At 41.1% G+C, this 27,458-nt stretch overlaps 1 protein-coding gene across 3 annotated transcripts in view; it reads right to left on the bottom strand.

Moving 5' to 3' along the window:
* The window catches only part of PUS1 (pseudouridine synthase 1), a 396,339-nt gene that overhangs the window by 357,429 nt on the left and 11,452 nt on the right, over positions 1–27,458 (bottom strand). For 2 of the 3 annotated variants that reach the window (XM_044068767.1, XM_044068768.1), the window contains exon 2: positions 22,363–22,523. The exons of the other annotated variant lie outside the window; for it this stretch is intronic. The gene's annotated coding sequence lies outside the window, so the exon portion shown is untranslated. The remainder of the gene's footprint in view (positions 1–22,362; positions 22,524–27,458) is intronic. 3 annotated transcript variants of the gene reach the window in all.

Genomic DNA, 27,458 nt, shown 5'->3' with positions numbered 1-27,458 from the left:
ACTATCGCACACCCACTTCACCTGTGCCCTAACCCTAACTCACCTAACCTGTGCCCTAACCCTAACATCCACAATCACACACTTACCTGAACCCGACCCATAACTTCTCACCGCAGTCCTAATACTCGCAAAGCCACAGAAACGGCCCACCAAATTCTTTCCCTGGGAAAAAATTTGGTGGGCCGTGGCTTCGCGATTACCAGTGTTCGAACTTTACAGTTCGAACATCTGGTATTCGATATTCAGCCGTTTCGACAGACTGATATAAACCCGAAAAGATTCACATGGTTTCGTATTTGGATAACTTGACTCCCTTAAACCACAACAAGACGTCACTGATCAATGGCAGGGACTAATTGGTTCAAATTTGTCTGTCCCTGGGCATATCAATAAACTACAAAATGCATAAATCAAAGCTGTCACTAATTCAAAACATCCAGTTCATAGGATGCCACATAGAAAGAATGAGATGCAGAGCTTTTTGCCTATGAACGGAGTTCAAAATCTCTGAAATTCAATAAAAATGTGATTTAGTATCGCTCTCCCATCAGTTTTGGGGGCCAACGCCTTCTTCAATCCTCATGGTGCAGTTCACTTGATATCACAGGAAGATACTTCAGCAGCTTCTCAGAAGTCTAAACTTTGGGAAACTCTCCTGCCCAGATAATAATCTTCAACCTTTGCAAAGTTCACATAGTGGTGGCTGACTTCCCTAGTTATAAGTTTAGGGAAACCTTTTCTTATGCCAACCCCAGCAGCAGTAGTCACCACAGACATCTCCTGCTTGGGGGGGGGGGGGGGGGGGTCCAATGTACTTGGAATCAACAAGAGGCCAACCTTCACATCACTTGCCTTGTAGAGTAGCAAATTCCTCCTTGCAATGAAGCTTCAGGACTTCTTACTTCAAGGAGTGATTTCCATCCAAACCAACAGCATGATAGTGGTATGGTGCTTAAACAAGCAGGGAGGAACCAGATCCTATCCCTTATGCAGAGATGCTGCATCTTCCATTGGCTCCACCCAGCACCTTAAGAGGGCTAACTGCAAGGTTTCTCTACAGAAGGAGGCCAGTCCGTTCCTGCAGACTTCCATGCTGACTGATGGCAATATTTGCTATCAATTGTGGAGTCTCATTTTCTTCCAAGCATGGCATATTAGCACTTTCATAAATACTTCAGTTTGTGTCTGGTCTTGGTTTCCACATTCCTTTGCTTTATACAAATTTTCATAGAAATATTTTGGCAATGTTACTACCGCTACAGGTTCACTGATTTTTCTTCTTGTTACAGGCTCCCCAGGTTTGGGGGCAACCCTTTCTACTTTACATCTTGTACATCACAACATCTCACACATTTCTTCATTAATCTACCCTCCTGTTATAATCTTCCTTTCTGGTTCCTCTTATACATTCTCATTATTACAAATCAGGTTCCAGTCCCCATAATATTTCCTGATGAAAGCTTATTAATTTCTCCCAATATTCTCAATCTCCATAACAGCAGTTTGAGGTAGAATATAAATAAATGCCAATGTAATCCTCCTCCATCATCAATAAGCCCTTACTACCGCAATCTACCATTGTCTTTCTCCTCATCTATCATTACTGCAGCCTCCTAATAATCAATACTACTAAATTATTTTCATTTATCTCTGATATTTTTGCTTTATATGTACCCCTAAATCCATTTTGTCACATTCACATGCTCATTTCCATACAGAAATCAGCCGCGACATTGCTGTTTGCACGCTTTCCTTCTTAATATAATTCAATACTCTTTGCTTTTTGCCTATATTTAAAGGGCATGTACATTCCATAAAGAGCCAGTAGCCATTATTATAAAATATCATTATTCCCACCAATTATTCCAGACAGTTCTTTTGAATGTATGTAGTGAAAACACACACAAAAAAGGATGGGGGTACTGAAAAATCTATCAATACACACACCAGAATACAAGCAGTTGTCACACACTGATGACTGCACCCTCAGGCATTACCTAGTCCAAATTTAAGGACACCCATGCTAAAGTGCATGTTGGAGACAGTGTTCCCCACTTACACTAATCATTGCTCTTTTCTTCATTTCCCTCCCAAATGGGGAAAACAACAATCATGCAAGCTTTCGGTGAACATTAACTTTTATAAGAAAAAGTGCAATGGCTACCTCTTAAAAAAACAACATGCACCATTATTAAATATTAAGGCTGCTGAGGAACCAACTACTTGTATAACCTATTCATTTTGTAGTTTCACTGAACTGCTTAACGGGGTCTATATCAGAACATCGAAGTATTAAAACTTCGAATGTTCTGATATCGAACACTATTCAGCGAATGCTAAGAATAGCGAAGCAGCAAATTCTTTCCTCGGGAAAGAATTTGGTTGGCCGTTTCTGTGGCTTCGCTATTCTTAGCGCTGTGGTGGAAAGTTACCAGTTGGGTTCAGGTAAGTGTGCGATTGTACGTTAGGGATAGGGCATGGGTTAGGAGAGTGTGCTATAGTGACGGACCTTAGGGTTAGGGTAAGTGGGTAGATAGTAGTGTATGTTTAGTTTAGTGTAGTGTTAGATGTAGAAATTTAAGTTTATGTGTGTGGCTGCTGTTTGTTTGATGTGCTTGTGTTGTGTGTATGTGTTTCGGAGCAGCAAATATTTTCCATGGGAAAAAATTTGCTGTTCGGAATGCTCGATATTTTCATGTTTAGATGTTTTGGGACCGATGAAATAGAGTTCGCTATTTTCATCTTTTGATAACATGATATAAACGCGCTTAACGTACCTTTAAATGTAAAGCTGCACTGTAGTTTATATTTCACTCAGCAGAGTGTTTAGACCTCTCATGATAAAGTATTAACATCTGCAGACTTCGTGTCTTCAAGTAAAAGCAGTTGGCAATGAAAAATAGCTAGCAACTGTGAGAAAGAATCTCAATAAATTTCACTCAGAACAGTGTTCAGACCTCCCATTAACTGCCTGCACCTGTGGACTTCCTGTCTCTCAATGAAAGTATTTGCTAATGGGGAGGGGAGTTTCTAACGACTTCTACAAATCCAAGAATTAACTACCATTTTAGCTTTAATTAATTTTTCAAGTCAACTTGTTTAAACCTCTTGACTGTAGCTTAAGCCAAGGACATTAATCTATATATCCATATCTACACCAGAGGATAGTACCTGAAGTTTACTTATTATAGGATCACTATACTTCTACATCACCCACTCCAGCAGTTCAAAATCACATTACTTTAACTTCAACTTGCATCTTCTGTTCAGCCATTCTTAACTTATTACAGTGTAAATTCTGGATACCTTACAACAAAGAAAATGTATTTTCATGTTTTAATATCGTTAAATATATACAGCAGTCACCGATGAGACTGCCTCCACCACATACTTTAAGATACACCTGGCTGCACTCTATTCACAACCATTTTACAATACAACATACTTACAGTTGCATTTCTTAATGTGAATTGCAACTTTTTGTCAATTCTTGTGTAACATTTTCACCCCTTCAGTGTCTTTCTAAAGATATGCTTTACAATTCATGCACCACTTTAACAGAGTCAAAATTTCAAGTTTTTCTCAGCTGCTTCGTGCAAAGCAACATTCTGCATGCCTATTCCTATAGCTGATGGAAGTGATGCTTTATATTCTCACATTTATTCACTAATTTTGTACTGGTATTCTTCCTGATAATTTCCATCTTCGGATATAAGCCTTGAGTTCAAGTACTAGCTACTCCAGATTCTAGTAGACTCCTGTGCTTTTTTTCTGTCACTTAAGAATTTTCCTTTGGAACAATGAAGATGTCTCACTGGCAAAGTCTCCCTCTATGGAGTTTGCTACCACCTTGTTGGCTCTACCTGAGAAAGCTGGATACATCAATTTAAATCTCATACGTCTTGACATTTTCAGATTGCTGGGATACATGGTACATCAGGGAATATCACTGAGACTGCTGAAAACATCCTGTATTGAAAATTCAAACAAATTAAACATGAAACTATAACATTTGCAGACTTACCATTACCCCCACTAAATTCATAAACTTGTACAACTTCAAACTAATAAACACAACCACTAGAGTCAATAAAACTTCAGGGAGATAAGCAACATTAGACTAGATTCTTACAAACCAGACAAGCTGTCAAAGGGATGCTACTCAGATAACACAAGTTACCACATACCAAACATATGCCATTAGAACTCACCATAATCTAAACAGATTATCTATAATCTAATATGAAATATAACCAATTTCAGGAAAGATATTTTCAATGAAACATATAATTGGAATGTACTTAGAACAATGCCACTAGATACTGCTGTAGAACACTTTAAGGTCTGTATATTAATCTAGCACCAGTAAGTAAAAAGTCTAACACTGCACTACAGCCAACACAAGAAAAAGAAAAATGCATCATAAAAAAGGGATAAAGCTAGGAAAATTTATTATAAAAATAGAACTCAAAATGCTTTCCAGCAATTTAGACATCTTAGAAACACTGCAAAACTCCATGTCAAACAGGACAAGCAAACATACTATACCAACCTACAAGACAAACATCAAAAGAACCCAAACTTTTTATTCATTACTAAATAAGCCATGCCATCCTGGCAAGACCGCCACCACCCCCTCTCCAAAAACAGACAATATGATAGACTATCCGCACACGTTTTCTTCCTCCTTTATACCATCAGTATTCTCTCTCTTAGACACTAATACATCTGACCCCCTCTCTCTACCCCTGTCCAACCAAAACCATTCACAACTCTTCAATTTTAGTCCAATACCCACCTTGCTCATAATGAAGTTCCTCTTTACACTAAAAACTAATTCGTTAGTTGTAGACCAACTACCATCAGACTACCAAAAAATGTCCACAGAATTCATAGCCTTCCCCATGTTCATACTAATAGGTCCATAGCAGAAAGATGCATCCCATCAACGTGGAAAAAACTTACTTCATACCACTGCACAAAGGTGGTACATCTAGAATTTAATAACTATGGACCAACAGCGATTCTCTCCCCCATCTCCAGATATTAGAAACATGCATCCATATGCAGCCGATGCAATACCCAACCTCAAATAACCTGCTCTCAGAAACGCAACATTGCTTAGGCCCAAACACAGCACTACTACTGCTCTACTCCATTTTACCAATATAATAAACCAACAAAGAAACAATGGTCCGATTGTCTCCACCATGTTCTTACAGTATCAAATATTTGACAAGTCTAACACCAGCAACTGCTCATTTGACTCTCCTCAATAGGACTTTCACATTACTCCTTGTCATGGCTTCTTAGTTACCTATCTGGAAGACAACAAGTCGTTAAACGGCAACAAACTTACTCATTCTTTCAACCAGTTACTACAGGTACCCCTCAGGGCTCTATCCGGGGTCCTCTCCTATTAAATATAACTTAATAACATCCACTCATCATACTGTTTTATTATGTAGACAACTCAACATTAATATGTGCAGCCTCAGCAATAAATAAGCTCCAAGGCATTACTTAAAAATCTTTCTCCTCTGTAGAAACCTAGCTCAAATAATCAAACCTCCTACTCAACACTAAGAAAAGTTAATGCCTTTTACCTCAAAAACTTGCTAAAATCAAAAGCAATCTTTTACCATAAAGGCAACAAAAAATACTATTGTTGAAAATGTAACTCACAGTAAAGTTTTTGTAGACATTATATTAGATGACCATCTCAAATATTACCAGCATATACTGCAATCATTAAATCTACACACCAGAAACTAGGCTCTCTTTATAGGACCGGATTTCTTACAGATACTGCAAGAAAAACTCTGGCCACTGCCTTCTTATTGCCATCTCGCTTATATGCTGCTCTCTCATATGCTAAATGTAAATAGAAATGTAATTACTCTGTGTTTATTTGCATTGTAGGTAAATGGAGCTTTTGTCCCCGGCACTCTGCTGAAAAAGGGCATTACCCAGTCGGACTTTCCCCGTAGACAAAAACAAATACATACATGTAAATAAACTTGCTTCTCCTCTGGCTGGTGTAGAGTAGAGTAAATAATCATTTTCCACAAACACTCCACTACCCCCAAGGGTACTTGCGTATTATCGCAACCAGATTTTTCCGGTTGCGGTAATACGTTTGTTGGCCCAAAAATGGATTGTGGGACTAAATGTAAGACAGAATTTGATGTTTTCTTTGGGTATAACATAGTTTGTCCCAAATAGCGTAAATTAACACAGAAATGTGAAACTTGCTTTGCATACATCAAAATGCGTTGCACTGCTGTCTTAGTGCAGAAGTGAACTGAGGACGCATGGGAAATGTCCGTTCATTTTTACTGCGTGATGGATTACTACGAAATTGGATACTAAACTTTTTCATGAGAATAAGAAATCTGGAGCAACACATTTTTTTGGTAAATAACTAGTTTTATTTGACATACTGTAGGAAATAATTGAAGTGAAAGGTAATAGCAATCTAAACAATCAAACAGAGATGAAGGTCTTGACGATGGAGGCTAAAGTTACGAAGAGCATTCTTGTAGTATTTGACAGAAACTGATTTGGGGGGGGGGGGTAGCAGTTATTGTTGCAATGTTTTGTGGATGTTTTGCATAGTATTCATGTGGAGGTCTTCCGGATGTTTTTGAGCAACATATTTGTAAATATTTTAATCGCTGATTAAGGAAACATACTTGTAGATGGTTCACTTGCTGGGTTACACTTTTTGTATGGAGAGAAATGGTCTGCTATTGCTGTCAAGACTGCATCAAATAAATCTTTTAGTGCAAGCTGTGTTTCACGCCAGATATATTAAATTAAGTAGGAGTCCATATGGTGTCTTGCAGTGCCTCTCTGTTTTTTGTTTCTCCACTTAACAGATCCCCACAGTCTCTCTCTGTGTTGTGTATGTACTCCTGTGTTTGGATCTACAAAGTTGTAGCTATAGTTTACTTTTTCATGACTGAAACTAGCTTCTTCTAGTTGTGGAGTTTGATATGCCCGCCATGAATCTGAATAAATTGTAGTGCCCTGTTTAATGTATTCTTTGACTTTATTAAATAATGTTGCGGCTGTTCTATCAGGAACTTTTACAAGAAAAGTCTCTTTTGTCTCCCTACATATCCCTCCAAACAGCCACTGTTGAGGGAGAATACAGCCAGTATTACTTTTACGTCTAGTAAAGAGTCTCGTCTATTTCCACAATACACCCTGGCCCTCCGATTTCTTTCGTGTCCTTTTTCTCCATTTCTAAGACACAGACATCACGTAAAATAGTTACTCCAGTCTATGACTGTCTTGTCAGCCACGTCCAGTTCTTCCTGACAAACTTATAGATGTCATCTGCTTTGCCCAACAATAAATGAAGCGGACAGTGGTGGTAAAATTAATTCTACTTCCTTCAAAGAAATTACTCACTCAAACTCCTATGTGTTGGTAACATTTTTCTGTATTGCATTTCCAAAAAATCTGCTTCCCATAGTATAATGTCATTGAATGTCCGGAACAGCATTCTTTACTTGTTGATATAATGCCATATTACTGGAAAAGTGCTATTGACTCCTTTTCTGTCTTAGGTAGATCCCACAAAAGCATTGTATTTATAAAGGTTGTTTTTTGGGGTTAGTTCACTACCACTGAATATCTACATAGATAGTTTTATTAATCTGAAGTATAACTTTGACAACATTTACAGGCTCGCGGCTGGGGATATGGAACATGTATTACACATAGCTGCTGTATAAAATGAATTTACAGTGACAAGATGTTGGAAATAGCTTGAAACAAGCACTCATTCCTTTAAATTTACAATGTTCTTGCTACCTAAACAATGTTTTTAGATGAAGTTGACATTGTCAGTGTGATTTTGCATACATTTCTTTTTAGATTTCCGCATCAGGAAGCAAGCGCTATTATCGTGAAAATCTGGTTGCGATAATACGCAAGTACCCCCCCCCAAGTAACCAGCACTTTTGCCATCTGCCATAATTTTGCCAGGAGAACCTCTCCCTGCTGGTATAACTGCATCTTTATAGGTATTTGCTCCAAATCTGGCCACGAGAACCCCCCCCACCAACACACATACACACGTCCTCTCAATTAACACACCCTACAGTCCAGGTGCTCATGTGTACTTTTGTAAAATGAATAAAAGTCTTTTACTTTCAATTTCTCTAGTACAAAAAAAAAATTTCAGGTTATCTCTGTGCGTTCTGTCTCCTAAATTTTTTTTTTTTATATTTTTGAAAAAGGCTCTTCTTGAGAACCCCCGTGTTCAACTAGCTTTCTTCTCATTTCAACCTCAGATTTTTGCAGTTTTATAGTTCACCTGAATTAGTAAAACCTCTACTTCTTCAGCTTTTTCTTATCTGACTACATATTCCTTCAGTGTCTCACTTGTTTTAAACATCTGAGGGCATTTTGACATTTTCCCAGTTAAAATTACTGGAAGCCATCTCTTGTACCAAAAGCTGAAATGGATTCTTGCTGAACAGCTGCAAGATTCTTCCCAGATAAGGGTTTTTTCCATCTCATTTGATGGTGCAGTGTAACTAGTAACTGTAGCCCACCCCCCCGTCACAGTTTCACTTTTCACATTTAGAAAGATGTGATCAACATTTTGATTACTGTACAATGATCTTGGAGGTCCTGTACATATTAGAGCTAGAGACTCATTTCTAGACATTTTATCTGTGTCATCTGATGGCTTTTTCGGGTAGTACACAATGAACTGATTTACCAAACAATAAAAAATGGCACACCTGCAGTCATGACAGTCTCAACTGATCCAACAGTTTTATGCGGTTCTTCAGCTGAAAGGTTTATTTAGCATAAACTTTTTCACTATTAATATAGTTTGTTCATGTAGCATTTTATCAACTTCTAAACCTTCTACTTTATTACTATACTTTTTTTTCCTATTGCAGTAAAATACTCAATGTGGAAAAATAAGCAGAAATGCTAATACATACAGTTTCTTAATTTTCCCATTCACTACCCGTTGACTATATTTGAAGGTTTTAGATTTAAACAATATAAACATTCTTTAATATCTTTTGCTGTAGTTTAGGCAACTGAATAATATGTTAGAGAACTGCTGCAAAGAAAAATATTTAATGTTCTAATATATATATATATATATATATATATATATATATATATATATATACATATACATACACACACACACACACACACACACACACACACACACACACACACACACCCACACACACACATATTCCCTTTCAACGTTCTGGTTTAAAAGCCGCACTTGCGCTGGTTTCCCCACCTTTCCTGTAACTAGCCTAGTCCAGATACGGAGTTGCTGTATCCAGGACTGTTGGTAAGCTTCTGAGCCCCGCAAGCCTTTCTGTGTTGGAAGAAAGCCTTCTAGCTTATCAATGGGAGTGGTAAGCACTAGGTAGCCTGTCTACCACGAGAGGAGAGGTTCTTGGCCCAGAAATTGTAGTTTGACCATTTGGACAGTTTGTCCATCTCTTTCAACTTTCTGGTTTAAAAGGCCACATCTGCGCTTGTTTCCCATCTTTCCTGTAACCAACCTACTGGGTAGCACTAGAAAGCCTTAAACTGATTCAAGCCTTCTAGCTTAGAAGAGAGACTTTGGAGAGATTAAATATCAGTTTTCTGTACTTCCTTGCTGTACTTAACTGTTTTCCACCTAAACGCAGATTTTCCAGCATTTACTGAGATTTAAATGCTTGTTTTTTTCACATATTGTACTTATTTGACTGCCTGCACTTAAAAGTTTTTTGTTTACATAATTTGTTTAACTATTGTAGGCTACACACTAAAGTGTGATAGCCTTTTCTGATAGTTTGTAGTCGTTTAAAGCTTTAAGTGTATGTTTACTGTTTTTGCCTTATCTTTTCAAAAAACAAAAACAAAAAAAAAAAATGTCCTTGTTTCCCACCTTTCTAAGCTAGTATATAGTCCAGTTTTCAGGCTAGTACTGAATTCAGGCCTGTGATACTAGTTTTTGAGTTGCCCATACCTTACTTGGATAGAAGGAAGTTTCTCTGTTCACCTGTGAGACAGGGGAGCTTTGAGCAACCTATCTGTCCCTGGAGGAGGAGTGGTTCCAGCCCAGAAGTTAGTAGTTTAATGGCCATTTGGGGCTAATTTCTCTTTCATTTCCCTACTATAAAAAAACGCGTTTGCACGGTTTTGCACACTGGGCAGTGCCGGTTAGCTACGGTTAAATTATTCCCGGCTCCACTAAGTCTCCTCCTCTTCAGTTTTTCCCTTGAAACCTAGTCTAACTTTCAACCTAAGCACACAAAAAGCATCTTACAGGCCAACACTTGCTCAGACCCAACAGCAGCATTAATATGCCCTGACACTGATTGCCCAGCAGGGCAAGGCTCTTTATTCACCCCTCACCAACTAAGCAGCTCACCCTACTATTCAGGCATGACCAAAGGGCAACTTTGGGTGCACTCTGCAGTCCAGCTGGTGAATCTGGGTATCCTGAAGCAATGTTACAACTGCCTCATGTACACAGACAACCCTCTCCTCCTACCACAAAACACTAACATATGCGAGAGATGCAATTATACAGCCAAACTGGAAGCTAAGCTGTCTCCACCCAAGACTGGAACAGACAGTCAAGAGGAGAAGGTTAATACTTGCACCACACCTCCAGCCGCACATAGACCTACTAAAACAGCATTGGCAAAAACTACACATAAATACACAAAATCATACTCGGAGGCTCTAAATAAAAACCTGCAAAAGCATCAGAGACCTCCAAAGCAGACATCCAAACAACCTGCACTTCCAGTCACAAACCAGACAACACACAAAACACAAAATCAGTGTGCCATACAATCACAGCCCTTAAGGCGAAATAACATACCTAACAAACTAGTAATAGGTGATTCTATAGTCAGGCAGACTGACGTCCCACTCAACAGGCTGGACAAGCAGAAGGTTACTGTTAGCTGCCTGCTGGGAGCCAGAATCCGCCAAATAACACAAGCACTCAGGTCACTCCAGACCAAGTACAAATATGACTCTGTCATTGTTCAAGGTGGTGTGAATGACCCGAGACGTACCTCCCTGGACTACATGAAGAGAGACATGGAAAACCTCTCTGATTATGCAGCCCAGACTAGTATGACCCTGACCCTGAGTAGCATCCTGCCCTCACCAAGAAGGATATCACCCCAGTATATAAAAAAAAAAAAAGATCAATTTCAACAATTGGCTAAGCTTCTGGTGTCATTCAAAGGGGATCGAGTGTTTGTCAGCCTGGGACGACATGCTCGACAAGCCGCGTTGCTTCGCAAGAGATGGCTTGCACCTGTCATACCTAGGCTTTCAATTACTGGCCAAGGCTCTTGCTGCCCCCATAGTGCCTTTTTTAGGCAAGGCTCAAAGGTCAAACCCACCTCCGTAAGCAGCACAATTAACAAAAAACTAAGGGTTACGAGACAACGCCAGGAGTTTAAATCTCAAAATGCACGCGCTCAAAGCACTCCTCAGTATGGAGAACCGTCGACAACTGTGCAGTAACTGAAACCTGGTTCAAGGCTCCAGAGAGCAGCCCAGCACTACTGGGCTGCAACTCATACCACACGTTTCGGCCACAGAACATGGACCGAAACACAAAAAGGAGGGGGTGTATCCATATTCATCAAGGATACCTACACCTCCAGGTTAGTGGCGCAGCACGATACCTCTGAGATCATCCATGTGCAACTAACATCTGGAAAATCTGCAAAGCAAATTGTGGCCTGCTACAGATCACCCTCCATGACCCAGAACCACCACTCCACCTTTCTGGAGACAATAGAAAACATGAAGGTCCTACCGAACACCCTGATAATGGGCAATTTCAATTACCCTACCATTCACTGAGAAAACTACAGCGTACAAATTCCCAAGCCCAGCGCTTCCTGGAATTCAACTCAAATGCCCTGGATCAGCTGGTAAACTCCCCAACCAGAGATGAAAACATACTGGACCTGGTCATCACCAACATGGGCGACAGGTGTTCCACACTGGAGGTCAACCAGTCACTGGTTAGATCAGACCATAAACTAATCACTCTGGATGTCCACACCCCACCACCACCCCCAACTAAGGAAACCACAGGAAAAAGCTTTTCTAAAGCAAACTTCACCTTACTTAAGACAGAGGTGGTAAGTTTCATAGCCCCCACGCTAAAGGAGAACGCTGCCCAAGATGCAGAAACCTTTACAAATGCACTCTATGAGCACCTACAAGGATGCATGGATCGTGCCATCCCTAGCAAAACCAAGACTCACTCCTCTAAGAGAAGGAAACCAGTTTGGGGGACTGCTGCAATAAACAGGCTATACAACAGAAGGAGGAAACTACTTCAGAAAAAAAGCAAACCCCAAGAAGGAAAGACATCCTTGATCAGTATCAGTAAGAAACTAAGGTCCCTCATGAAATCATCAAAGGCCAACTTCAAAAGACAAATAGCCAAGGACTCAAAAGATAATCACAACTTTAGCTATGTTAAGAATCTAAGTAGCAACTTGCAGATATGCACTGAACTGGTGCAAAATAGCACAAAATATACTGAACCTACTGATATTGGCAACATCCTGGCAGATAGATTCAGTGCAAACTTCATCCCCCTCACCTCCAAAGCCCTTTAACAGAAAAGTGTAGTGTCCCAAAAATCCGCACAGCGGAAAAAAGCCCTTTCAAAAGCCAAAAACACAACGTCAATGGGACCAGATGGTGTCCCAGGCTGCGTCTTGCATGAACTACAGAACAAACTAACCCCCCACCTAAACACGCTGTTCAACCTCAGCCTCTCCACAGGCTACGTGCCCACAGAATGGGCAAAGGATGGGCCACAACTGACCCTGGTAACCATCGCCCCATAAACCTAACTAGCCTGGTCTGCAAGGCTATGGAGTGCATCAGCATGGAACTCATTAACAAAAGACATTGGGAACCTCCAAACACTCGAACGACCCCAGTTCGGCTTTAAGAGCAGATCATGCCTACTAAACTTGGTGGACTTCGAGACAGTCACCAAGGCTATAGACGAGGGAAAAGTAGTTCACACAGCCTACCTTGACCTAGCCAATGCTTTCGACACCATTCCCCACTCGGGTATTACAGAAAAACTCACCAGCCTGAACATAAACCCCTACGTCACGAGATGGGTTGCCACCTGGCTTACAGACAGAACTCACACGGTAAGAATAGCGGGCTCCAGGTCCGACACTAAACCGGTCACAAGTGGTGTCCCGCAAGGCTCGGTCCTGGGACCTGTACTGTTCAGCATATACTTCTCAGAAGTACAGGCAAACACAGGAGGACTATGGCTAACCAAGTTCACCAATGACTGCAAACTGGGAGCCATAATTGACTCTCCGGCTGTCGCAGACATCCTCCAAAAAGGGCCTTACTGAGACGGACACCTGGTGTCAAAGTCATGGCCTCAAGCTAAATGCATCCCATTTGGGAAAAACAAAACACCCATGAACTACCACATTGGTGGAAGCCCCCTTAATACAGAGGCGGTAATAGATCTGGGGACCCAGGTAGATAGTAATCTCTCCTTGGACAATCATATTGCCAAAGTAGTTAGGAAATCCTTCTATGTGGCCCATCTAATAACTAAAGGGTTTGCATCTAGAAATAAAGAGGTTATAGTGCCTCTCTACTCGTCACTCATTAGACCCATCATAGGAGTACAATGCCCCATTTGGGTTGTACCTCACAAGACACTTCCAACAGCTGGAAAGACCACAAAAGTACCTCACCAAGAGGATTACTTTCTCAAACATATGTCCTATGCAGCCCGACTGAAAAAACTCCAGCTGTACTCAGTGGCATATCGCTTACTCAGAGGTGATCTCTGCCCGACTTACAAAGCAATGTCCACCTCATAAGTGATAAGACATGCTCCACGTAAAGAAATCCAAGTCACTGCGAGCCATGCGCTCTAGTGAGCTAAACCTTGCCACAACAATAAATAGAACATGCTGGAGGGATCGATTCATGTCACAGAGACCCCCCATGCTTTGGAACAAAATTCCAAATTACATCAGGCAGGGCCCATCACTAACACTCTTCAAAAGAAACCTTGACGACTGGATGGGTAACAGAAAATACACCCCTGGGATCACTTCATTGGCTCTGCTTGACAAAGGATCAGTTAAATAATTAATGGGGAGGCAAAAGCTGACGCACTCTGGCTAGGCTTATAAATGCCCTCGGGCAGATAACCTACATTTGTGTAATATGTAATATTATATATACACATACATACACACACAGATATATACACATACATACACACACAGATATATATATATATATATATATATATATATATTAGTATATTATAGCGGTGGTGGTGCTGCGGTAGCGTTGTCGCCTCACAGTAAGATGCTGACCGGTTCGACTCTCAGCTAGAGCGTCTTCTGCGTGGAGACATGCGTGAATGGGCGCACCTTCGTTGAAGGTTGTGCGTTAGGGCTGGCAACTCAGCACGTAAAAATTAACTGCCAATCATTAGCGGACCGGAGTTCTGCTGTGGCGACCCCTAACCAGGAAAAGCCGAAAGACACAACAACATAGATATATATATATATATATATATATATATATATATATATATATATATATATATATCTATATATATATATATATATATCTATATATATCTATATATATATCTATATATATATATATATACACGTCGGGTGCCAGGATCCGCCACATAATGCATGTACTCAAGTCACTCCACGACAAGTACAAATATGACTGTCATTGTCCATGTTGGAGTGAATGACTTGACATATTATGATACCACAATAGAAGGACAAAATGACTGACTTCAACAATTGGCTAAGCTCCTGGTGTCATTCAAAGGGGATCCAGTATCGGTCTGCCTGGGACGACATGATCGACAGACCACGATGCTTTGCCAGAGATGGTCTGCACCTGTCGCCCCTGGGATTCAGGTTACTGGCTAAGGCTCTTGCCACCCCTATAGTGCCTTTTTTAGGCAAAGTTCAAAGGACAAAACCACCACCGTAACAGGTACAAGCATGCAAAATCTGAAGGTAATGCTACAAGTCTAAACCTCAAAATGCACTGTCTCGAGGCACTCCTAAAAATGAAGAACATCGATATCTGTGCAGTAACTGAGATCTGGTTCAAGGCTCCAGAGAGCACCCCTGCAATACCAGGCTACAACTCTTACCACACTTTTCAGCCACCAAACCAGGACCGAAACACTAAAGGTGGAGGAGTGTCAATATTCACCAAGGATATTCACACCACCAGGCTAGTTGCCCAACACAATGCGTCTGAAATTCTCCAGGTGCAACTAACACTAGGTAAGACTGCAATCCAAATTGTAGCTTGCTACAGATCCCACAACATACCCTAAGATTCTCACTACACCTTTCTAAACATTCTGGAAAATATTAAGATAGAACCAAACACCCTAATACTAGGTAATTTTAACTACACTGCCATTAACTGGGAAAACTACTCATTTACCAACACCTTTGCCCAACGGTTCTTGGAATTCAAAAATTCCAACGCCCTGGATCAACTAATCCATAGTCCCACCAGGGGCTCTAATATCCTAGACCTGGTCATTACCAACATGGGAAATCGATGCTCCACACCTTTGGTCACCCCCTCGTTAGTCAGGTCTGACCATAAGCTAATCACCCTTAACATCCACATCCCACCCCCACCCCCCAGTAAGGAAACCTCCATAAAAAACTTCTCCAAAGCCAACTTCATGCTACTCAAGTCAGAAGTGACAAACTTCATGACACCCATGCAGATGGGAACTGAAAGTTCAACTGCTGAATCCTACACTAAGGCACTGTACAGACGGGAACTGAAAGTTCAACTGCTGAATCCTACACTAAGGCACTGTACGAGCACATCCACTCATGCATGAATCGTGCCATGCCAAACAGAACCAAGATGCTCTCATCCAAAATAAAGGAAGCCAATCTGGTGGTCCCCTGCCATAAACAAACTTAACAAAAGGAAGAAACTGTTGCAGAAAAGAGGAAAATCCCAGGATGCAAAAAACTCCCTTACCAGCCTCGGTAAGAAACTGAGATCCCTCATAAAATCCTCCAAAGCTAGTTACGAAAAAAAATTGCCAAAGATTCCAAAGACAACTACAAGGCATTCTATAACTATGTCAATAATCTAAATGGCAATGCTCAGATCTGCTCTGAGCTAAAACAAAATGGCATTAAATATACTGATCCCAAGGATATTGCCAATATCCTGCCAGATATTCAGTGCCAACTTCACCCCCCTCTCACCCCCTAAATGGCCAATCTCAATACCGGAAGATTGCCAAATTCCGGTAATAACGGCCACTCAGGTAAAAAAAACACACTCTCCAAAGCTAAGAATACAGCATTCATGGGACCAGATGACATCCCAGGCTGTGTACTACATGAACTACAATATGAACCGACACCTCACCTAAGTGCCATGTTTAATCATAGCCTCACCTCAGGTTTCGTGCCCACTGAGTGGCGCAGAGCTACAGTTATCCCACTCCACAAGGGGGGATCCACCTTGGATCCTGGAAACTACCATCCCATCAGTCTGACGAGCCTTGTCTGCAAGGCCATGGAGCGTATTATCATGGAACTTATAAACAAAGACATTGGCAACCTTCAAACACTGGACCCCATGCAGTTTGGGTTCGTAAAGGGCCGATCTTGTCTCCTGAACCTGACTGACTTCTTTGAATCAGTCTCCAGAGCCAAGGACAAGGGTAAGGTGGTCCACATAGCCTATCTAGACCTTGCAAAGGCCTTTGACACCATCCCCCACTCCGGAATCATAGATACACTTACTAAGCTGGGCATTAATCCATACGTCACCCAATGGGTTGCTAACTGGCTTACTGATAAAACCCACACTGTAAAAGTAGCCGACACCAAATCCAGCTCCAGACAAGTGACAAGTGGAGTACCTCAGGGTTCAGTCCTGGGACCGCTCTTGTTTGGCATCTACTTCTCTGAAGTACAGGCCAACACTAAGGGACTCTGGCTAACAAAGTTTGCAGATGACTGCAAACTGGGAGCCATTACTGAATCCCCAAATGATGTGGATACTCTACAAAAGGGCCTTACAGAAACAGATGCTTGGTGCCAGAGCCATGGGCTCAAGCTCAATGCTAAGAAATGTATAGTTATCCCCTTTGGGAAAAAAACATGTACCCGGTGAATAACCATATAGGTGGCAGTACACTAAACACCGAAAGTGTGATAAGAGAGTTAGGGACACAGGTGGACAGTGGTCTCACCTTCGATAACCACATCGCCACAACAGTCAGGAAATCCTTCTATGTGGCACACCTCATCACTAAGGGCTTTTCATCCAGAAAAAAGGAGGTCATTGTCCCACTGTACTCATCCCTCATTAGACCCATTATAGAATACCTCTCAAGGCATCTGCAACAACTGGAAAGGCCGCAGAAATACCTCACTAAAAGAATCACAGGCCTAAAGCAGATGCCCTAAGCTGACTGCCTTAAAAAACTCCAGCAATACTCTTGTTGCATATCGTCTACTCAGAGGCGATCTCTGCTTAACATAAAAGGTCATGTCAAACCCAGAGCTGTTGGACATGCTACACTTAAAGAAATCCCACTCCTTCAGAGCCACACGCTCCAGGGATCTAAATCTTGTCATTACAATAAACAAAACATGCTAGAGGGATAGGTTCCTGACCCAGAGACTCCCCAGACTCGAATAGATTGCCCATACATATCAAGCAGAGTGCCTCTTTGGCCCTCTTCAAAAGGAACCCTGACGATTGGATGGGAGAAAGGAAATTCACCCCGGGGATCATGTCAGTTGCCCTGCTAGACAGGGGTCCAGGGAAGTAAAAATAGTGTGGGAAGAAATAGCCAGGGAATTGTTATGGCTAGGCTTGTATAGGCCCTAGGGCTGATAGCCTAGTACCATACCTATGAACCGTAGCGTTGTTGCCTCACAGCAAGAGGTTCTCCCGTTCGATTCTTGGCTGGAGTGCCTTCTGTGTGGAGTCTGCATGTCCTCCCCGCGGTTGGGTGGCATTCGAAAGACATGTGTAAATGGGCGTGCCTTCGTTGACGGTTGGACGTCGAGCTGGCACCTCGGTGTTCGTGAAAATCTACTGCCAATCATTAGCGGACCGGAGTTCTGCTGTGGCGACCCCTAACCGGGAAAAGTCAAAAGACAAACAACAATATATATGTCTACCTGAAAACGCCAAAAGTCCACAACGCCAACAACGAAAACACAGACACTGGAAGATCGACAACGGAGATGATCGAAAGTTGAGAATCCCGACGCTGAGAACACCAACATGTTAAGGCAAGTGTGCGATAGAGACGGACATAAGGGTCAGGGTGTGGGTAAGGTAAGTGTGCGATAGTGACGGACTTTAGGTTTAAGGGCGGGTTAAGTGAGTTAGGGTTAGGGTGCGGGTAAGGTAAGTGTGCGGTAGTGACGGACCTTAGGGTTAGGGTTTGGGTTAAGGTTAGTGCATAGATAGTTGTGTATGTAAGGTTTAGTGTAGGTTTGTAAGGTACATACAAACACACACACACACACACACACACACACACACACACACACACACACACACACACACACACATATATATATATATATATATATATACACACACACATATATATATATATATATATATATATATAAATATAAATATAAATATAAAATCAGTGGCGGCTGGTGACTTCAAATCAAAGGGGGGTTGCAGGAGACAGCTGAATGGGTGGGGTCAATGGGAAAGGGTGTGGCCAACTAGAAAGGGGAGGAGCTATGCTTAAAACCACAAAAACTAACCAAATACACTGCCCTGGGCACCAAACCGTCATTATGAGAGTCCAATCAAGACAAAATGAAATGTAGAAGAATAAAAACATTTCAATGCATTGGCTGCATGACAGCTTACATAATATCTAGATGGTAACAAAAAGGTTGTGAGGCATGAAAAAATAAATTACTTTTTAAATACATTAATGGAATGCCAGTCAAAATCAAGTACAAGAAAAATAAGCAGCACTCAACTCAAACCACTTCTTGCACTGCAGTTCTAATTATAATTTATATTCAGCTTTATTAAAGTACCAAGTAACATGCTGAAAGTAGAAATCTCTGATGCCCCTACTTGTAACAATGTTTCTTACCCAAAAAAAGACTTGCTGCCTGACAACTATCTACTTGTTTCATGGGGAAAACATGATCAAAGTAAAAAATGACAAACAAACAAGAAATAAGCTCAAGATACATTGCTTAAAAGGATTACTGTACAGGTTATGGACCACACAATTGGCATTCTGTTTAGTTTACGGGTAAAGCCTGCAGAGATGACTGAAGTCTCCAAGTGTAATGAGCTTCTTAAAATAATGTAATCCTGTCATTTATTACAAACACTGTCATATGCATTTCAATACCCAAGGCTTATACATTATCTAGTTATGTATTCTCTACATGGCAACAACAGAAAGGCTTTCAATGTTGGCAATTCTTTAACAGTATGCTTATTAAAGCTTACTTGCATCTTACGATCTCAGCCAAGCTTACCTGATGGTCATTAAAGTATTGCTACTTAAACACAGAGCAACAGGCACTTTGAGTAATAAACATAAATCAACAGTACATAAAATATGACAGAAACCAGACCATTCTGCAAAAATCAAGGACAGATGAAAAGCCACTCTAGTACTTGTGTCTACCTTGGATGGGGGGGGGATACTCTGCACATTTACACTGCATAACTACTCCTTGCCTTGCTTCGACACATCCAGAGTCACTACATGGGGGAGTGGGGTGCAACAAATATGTCACAATTTGAAATGTCTCTGGCTGACTGTGATGGCCCTGACACATTTGTCATACCTCTCAATCTCAGAGCAAGAAATCTGGACAAAGCCATACATAGAAGTGGGACAAAGGCCCAAAAATAAGGACAATTTTTAAAACTTCTTTACCCTTGAAACTCACATTCATTGAAACAGCATTGAAACCCACATTCAAAGAAAATACATTTTGCCAGTGGCAGATAAAGATTAATTCTGGGCTGTTTTCAAATCATAGGCCCCTTGCATATGAAACATACATGTGCTCTTTGATACACCTTCCTACTGCTTTGAACATTTTCCAGTAAACAATGAAACAAAACGCATGCACCAATAATGACAAAACTTCCCAATTCAGAACATTTCCATCATAAAAGTCTACTCAAACTATATATATATATATATATATATATATATATATATATATATATATATATATATATATATATATATATACATATACACACACACACATATATATATATATATATATATATATATATATATACACACACACACATATATATATATATATATACACACACACACACACACACACACACACACACACACACACACACACACACACACACCCCTCATTCCCTCCAATGGAGTTCTGGAAATTTGCACTGCACCTTCCAATGGCAGAGTCTAAGCTTTTTGATAATGGAAATTTGCAGTCTACCTTCCAATGGGCAGAGCCTAAGCTTTTTGATAAAAATCAAATTATGTCCCTAAATTTCAAACATGTTACTATCTCTGGAACGAGGGGGGGGGTTACCAAATGTAAATTATAAACTTTTAAGCATAAACTATTTTGTAGTGATAGTATTCTTTAGGTTCTGGGTCTTAAACTGGATTTAATAAGTCACAGTAAACACAGTAATCAAGTTTGGAATGTGTCGTAAACAACTTAATATACCTCACCATACACTCGTTAAATCACACTCCATCACCAGCATCACTTTGTTCATCCAGCTGAGAGCTTTCATGAGGGTAAATCAGTTGTGTCTATGCTACTGGGTTAAGATTGTCATAAATGTCATGTTTTAACTATTTAAATTATATGAACTAATATCTCTTTACCTGCACTAGACAGAGCATACCTCTCAACTGTCTAGATTTTTGCAGACTGTACAGATTTTTGCCTCATTTTTGGTCTGTTCCTCATAAAATTTATGTCTGAGAAATAATTGGACTGAAGTCAGAAAATTATATTTCAGTTTCAAACTTCATACCCTTCAGAAAATCCATGTTACTATAAAACATGTAATTCTATTAACTTTCCGAGTTTGTAAGAGCAATATTTAAACATAGTCCCCATTTTTGGACCTTTGCCCCCCCCCCCCCATTATTTATGGCTTTGTCCACATTTCTTGCTGTAAGAGGTTGAGAGGTATGTACAGAGGTCAAATATCAAGACAGCTGCGTTAGCCATTGTGTAATCTTTACAATTAAATATTTTAATACTCTGTATGTGGCATGGTCTTCCAATTATTAATTAAATTATGAATAAGCAATATTTGATGCCAAGTGTCAGTAAGATGCAACTGCAAAAGCACCTGGATGAGTTACTCGGCTGTAATAAGTTAAAGGGCCACTGGGAAAAAATAAATTAAAAAAAAAAAAAAAAAAAAAACACAATCTCTTCATGAAGTTCTATAATCAGTTCTCTTTTTAATTGTTTTCCTAACCCTGAACATCTTCATGCGGACAGACGTCCTAATACGATCTTAATTTTTGTTGGAAAGTTACTTATTGCCCATAACGCATTATTAGGGCAAAGCTAATAAGATTAATTCATAGACTCTCCAGGCAAATTACAATTTCATTCACCTAGTATGGAAGTGGTGAGAAATACCTGTTAAACGTCAGCTACTCACTAAACACAATATTGTCTTTCCCCATAGAGTACTTTCCTCCTTGCAGTATAAACTGTACTAATATGTATTAAAACATTGCTTAGCAATTTCTTCTCCTGTTTGGCATTTCTATCCTTATCAGTCTCCTCAAATATATGCCACACAGAGACTGAATGAAATCCAAGGATACTTTTACAGATTTGTTTCCCTTACTCATCGGTTTTGTCCATCACATCTGAAAGCTTCTTGCCAAGTTAAAGTAACCATTAAGTTTAACGGTTACATATTAGTAGTGCATAAAATGCCACAATTATGCTCGAAGTCATGGAAAAGACAAGCTTGTTAAGCACCTTTATGATGTTAGAAAGATGCCTTCTGAGTTTTAATTAAGTATTCTTCACCACTGTTAAGTTCTGGCCTCACCCTAGAGCTTTAGCTATGGCCATAGTCCTCTGCAGAAGAAAGGATGGGAACTGTTTAACACTTCATACTTAACTGAACTGAAGTATGAAGTGCGTAACAGCAACCTGCAGTTCTTCTGTGGCGGCACATCTTAATGTGGCAGCAGATAAGTGCTGTATACCTTATAAAGCTGTAAAACACTTAGCATTACTATACCTTTTTTCTCCACCTTTTGTACCTTTATACACTACTGTGTCACTTCCCTGCTGCCTCATGAAGAAACAGCTCAAAGGCTTCACAGGAACAGCAGACAACTTTCCAGTTTGTTTCCGACAGACAAATCTCCAGTGCAGAACCCTTCGATATAGAATATTGCCCTTGACAAAAAAAAACACACACATTTTTTTTGTTAATACGAATTTTTAGAGTTCCCCTTTAAGAAACAAAATATTCATTCCAATATCAGAAACCCAGTATTCATTCCAACATCAGAAGTTTCCCCATTAGGGACAGCTATTTGGAGGGATATTTTTGTGAGAAAACGTAATGCTTATGCAAACTGTGTGTTCCGTTGTGAAAAGCTTAGTGTCAAGAAGTGTTTCAGAAAGGGTGGACAGAACCAGAACCCATATAGCCTAAAGGCTACTGTGGAAGTGTGGAATTTGAACATCTAATGTCATGGATAATTAAGCAATTCCTTGCTGCACAGAATTCTAGGCATATACTGTTTAAAACTCATACAAGTCCTCCATCTTACAATTAACCCTAAACAATGCTATGATGATCTACGCATGGAAACTGTGTAATAAACAGCAGTTTAAATAAAACTGTACTTACTAATGAGAACTGTTTTTCAAATTAAGTATGTTTGACAGTGATGCAAACTACAAGATGACCCTAATGTGACCATCAATAATACATAAGTACTTGTTTTTTCATAAATCCATACATCAGTCTCAACATGACGCAAACAAAGCAGGTTCAAGAATGTTTTCCAAAAATGTACTGTAACATAATGATCCAACTACTACTACACACTTATCACTAGTCCCCGGCATCTATACTGCTCTAATTCCACTGCCATTATGAACAGCTTGTTAAAAAAAAAGAAAAAGTCAGTTTTTTTTTTAAATTTCACCTTTAAAAACTGCATTTCTCAGATGCTGAATCAGAAATATTCTTGCACTGTATTCGGCTACTACTCAAGCAACAGACATTTGTACTCAATGACCAAGTCCATTTCCAATATTCACTCTATACCATTATTACAGTGGCTGCATGTATAAACTTCCATTAATCTCACATCTGTTAAATGTTAATATCAATATCTGCAGAGAAAGAAAATGATAACGAACACCTGTGGTACTACCATATTCATAAAGAGACATCCAGGACTTGTGTAACACGTCTGCCCTCCTATAGCACAGAGACAGGAGAGAAGTCCGTTCCCTCAACTCTTCCTGTGCCTGCTGAACTTCAGGACACCACCACGATCAAGCCCAATTCCATGTTACAGGAGCGACAACCAGAACAGAGATTATCTGCTTTTAACAATAAATTTAATTAACTTGTGTTGACCAAGTAGGAAGATTGGTCCAAAAATCATTTTCAACCATGGCCCAGGACATATGCTAATGACAGTTACTCACTAACCAGATCAAACTTGCAATATTTGACACTACACAATGCGGTTAACTGACAACAGTAGAAATGGAAAAACAAACTCTTACTCTTTCTTACTGTAACACACTCGAAGAACAGCAACTGTAAAAGTTCACAAGTATCAGTTCACATAGATCTGCCCTAGGGCATTTATAAGCCTAGCCAGAGTGTGTTTGGCTTTCGCCACCCATTTTAAATGAATTTTGCTATGCCCTTTTTCGAGGTTAGTATACTGTGCCTCTGTCTAACAGTGACACAGAAGTGATACCCGGGGTAAACCTACAATCTCCCATCCACTCATCAAGATTCCTCTTGAAGAGAGTCAATGAGGGACTCTGCCTAACCTGGACTGGGATTTTATTCCACAGTGAAGGGAGCCTCTGGGTTATGAATCTGTCCCTCCAGCATGTCCTATTTATTTCAGTGCTGAGGTTCAAGTCTCTCGAGCGAGTAGCTCGATGGGATTTGGATTTTTTGAGGTGCAGCATGTCCATTAATTCCGGGTTGGACATGGCTTTATACGTCAGACAGAGATCGCCTCTGAGCAGGCGGTATGCCACTGAGTAGAGCTGGAGTTTCTTTAACCGGGCAGCATATGGCATCTGTTTGAGCCCTTTGATCCTCTTGGTGAGGTACTTTTGGGGTCTTTCCAGTTGCTGTAGGTGTCTGGTAAGGTACATCCCAAAAGGGGCATTGTACTCAATTATGGGCCTGATGAGGGATGAGTAAAGAGGCACGATGACCTCCCCTGATCTAGATGTGAATCCCTTCATGATTAGGTGGACTATATAAAATGTTTTTCTAACCACTTTGGCCACGTGGTTTTCAAATGAGAGATTGCTATCAACTTGGGTCCCCAGGTCCCGAATTACTTCTTCCGTACTTAATGGATTACCACCTATGTGGTAATTTGTGGGCACTTTGTTTTTGCCAAAGGGGATGACTTTTTTGTCATTTATCTTGAGGCCATGGCCCTGGCACCAGTTGTCTGTTTCTATGAGGCCCTTTTGGAGGATGCTTGTGTCGGCTGGAGAGTCGAATATGGCGCCTAGTTTGCAATCATCTGCGAACTTGGTCAGCCACAGTCCTTCCGTGTTGGCCTGTACCTCCGAGAAATATATACCGAACAAGAGAGGTCCCAAGACTGAGCCTTGTGGGACGCCACGTGTAACTGGTTTGGAGTCTGACATGGCTCCAGCAATTCTAACCAAGTGGGTTCTGTCCTTGAGCCAGTTTGCAACCCATCTAGTGACACAGGGGTTTATAATTTAAGCTGGTGAGCTTATCTATAATGCCCGAGTGGGGTATTGTATCGAAAGCTTTTGCGAGGTCCAGGTAGGCTGTGTGGACCACCTTCCCCTCGTCAATGGCCTTGGTGACTGTTTCAAAAAAATCGACCAGGTTTAAGAGGCAGGATCTGCCCTTAAAGCCAAACTGGGTAGGATCCAATGTCTGTAGGTCCCCAATATCTTTATTTATGAGGTCCATGATGATCCTTTCCATAGCTTTGCAGACCAAGCTAGCCAGGCTTATGGGGCGATAGTTTCCAGGATCCGTTGAGGCACCACCTTTGTGGAGAGGGACCACTGTTGCTGTACGCCACTCTTTGGGTACATATCCTGTAGTAAGGCTGAGACTGAACAGTAGTTTTATGTTTGGGTTTAGCTCTTCTTGGAGTTCATGTAGGATGCAGCCCGGGACACCGTCTGGTCCCATTGATGCTGTGTTTTTTGCTTTGGAGAGGGCGGCTCTTACCAGACCATCTGAGATGTCAGGGGGTGCAGCACTCTGCTGGGATAGATATTTGCCCTTTTGGTGGGGGGGGGGTGCGCTGAACCTGTCAGCTAGGATGTTGGCAATGTCTGTGGGTTTGGTGTATTTTTTGTCATTTTGGACTAATTCTGAGCATATCTGGGAATTCCCACCCAGGTTCCTAATATAACTAAAGAAAGCCTTGTGATTATCCTTAGTGTCCTGTACAATTTTTCTCTCGAAGCTGGCCTTAGACGATTTTATGAGTGCCTGTAGTTTTTTGCTAATACTGATCAGAGATGCCTTCCCTTTTTGGGATTTTGCTCTATCATGTAGTAGCTTCCTCCTTCTATTGTATAGTTTGTTTATGGCTGGGGTCCACCAGGCAAGATGCCTGCCTTTGGAGGATTGGGTCTTGGTTTTATTTGGAATTGCATGATCCATGCATTCCTGATGCGGATTCTGCGGTCTGGGCCGTATTTTCCACAGGCCCGGGGGCTTTGAAGGATTCCACCTCGGTTTTGAGGAGTGTGAAATTTGTTTTAGAGAAGTTTTTCACTGTGGTTTTCTGGCCAGGGGGTGGGGTCGGGATGTGAATATCCAGTGAGATTAGTTTATGGCCTGATCTTACCAATGAGGGATACACTTCTGGTCTGGAGCACAGAGCCCCCATGTTGGAGATGATCAGGTCCAGTATGTTTTCCCCTCTTGTGGGAGTGGTAACAAGTTGTTCCATAGCATTTGAATTTATAAATTCTAGGAACCTTTGGGCTAGGGTGTTGGAGCTAGAGTAATACTCCCAGTCTATGTTTGGGCAGTTGAAGTCGCCCAATACAATGGTGTTTGGAGAGACCTTCATATTTTCCAGTGTTCTCAGGAAGGCCGAGTGGGGTTCCTTGGTTTGGGAGGGTGATCTGTAGCAGGCTATAAACTGGAAGGCAGTTTGACCCACTGTTATTTGCACATGGATAGTCTCTGATGCTTCGTGCTGTGCCACCAACCTGGAGGTGTGGGTATCTTTGACGAATATTGATACTCCCCCTCCTTTTGTGGTTCGGTCCAAGTTTTGGGGCCGAAAAGCATGGTATGAGGTATAACTTGGTAGTGTTGGGGTGCTCTCGGGAGCCATGAACCAGGTTTCTGTTACTGCACAGATATCGATGTTCTCCATGCTAAGGAGAGTTTTGAGTGCATGCATCTTGAGGTTTAGACTTCTGGCGTTGAGTAGCATTACTCAGTTTCTTATCCCTTGTGATACCTATGGAAGTGGGTTTGTTTTTTGAGCCTTGCCTAAAAAAGGCACTATGGGGGTGGCAATTGCCTTTGCCAATATCCGAAAGCCCAGGGGTGACAGGTGCAAGCCGTCCCTAGCGAAGCATCGTGGCTTGTCGAGCATGTCATCCCACGCTGACAGGCGTTGGATCCCTTTTGAATGACACCAATACTTAAGCCAATTGTTGAAATTGATCATCTTGTCTTCATATTGTGGCATCATTCTTGGTGAGGGTAAGATGCTACTCAAGGTCAGGGTCATACCGACCTGGGCTACATGCTCAGAGAGCTCCTCTATGTCTCTTTTCATGTTGTCCAGGGAGGTACGTCTCAGGTCATTCACACCAGCATGGACAATGACTGAGTAATATTTGTACTTGCCTTGGAGTGACCTGAGTGCTTGTGTTATGTGGCGGATCCTAGCACCCAACAGGCAGCTCACCATGACCTTCTCCTTGTTCAGCCTGGTGAGCGGGACGTCAGTGTGCCTGACGATAGAGTCACCTATTACAAGTGTATCAGGTGTGTTGTTTAGCCTTAAGGGCTGTGACTGTTCGGCACACTGGCATTGTGAGCTATGTGTTGCACGTGTTTTGTTTTGGGGTAGCGGTTGCTTGGGTGTCTGC

The sequence above is a fragment of the Protopterus annectens genome, chromosome 4.part0 (assembly GCF_019279795.1).
Source record: "Protopterus annectens isolate FY-2018-M chromosome 4.part0, PAN1.0, whole genome shotgun sequence".
Lineage (NCBI taxonomy): Eukaryota > Metazoa > Chordata > Ceratodontiformes > Protopteridae > Protopterus > Protopterus annectens.
Note: the sequence above shows the minus strand (reverse complement) of the source record. Positions and strands in the feature narration are given on the sequence as shown.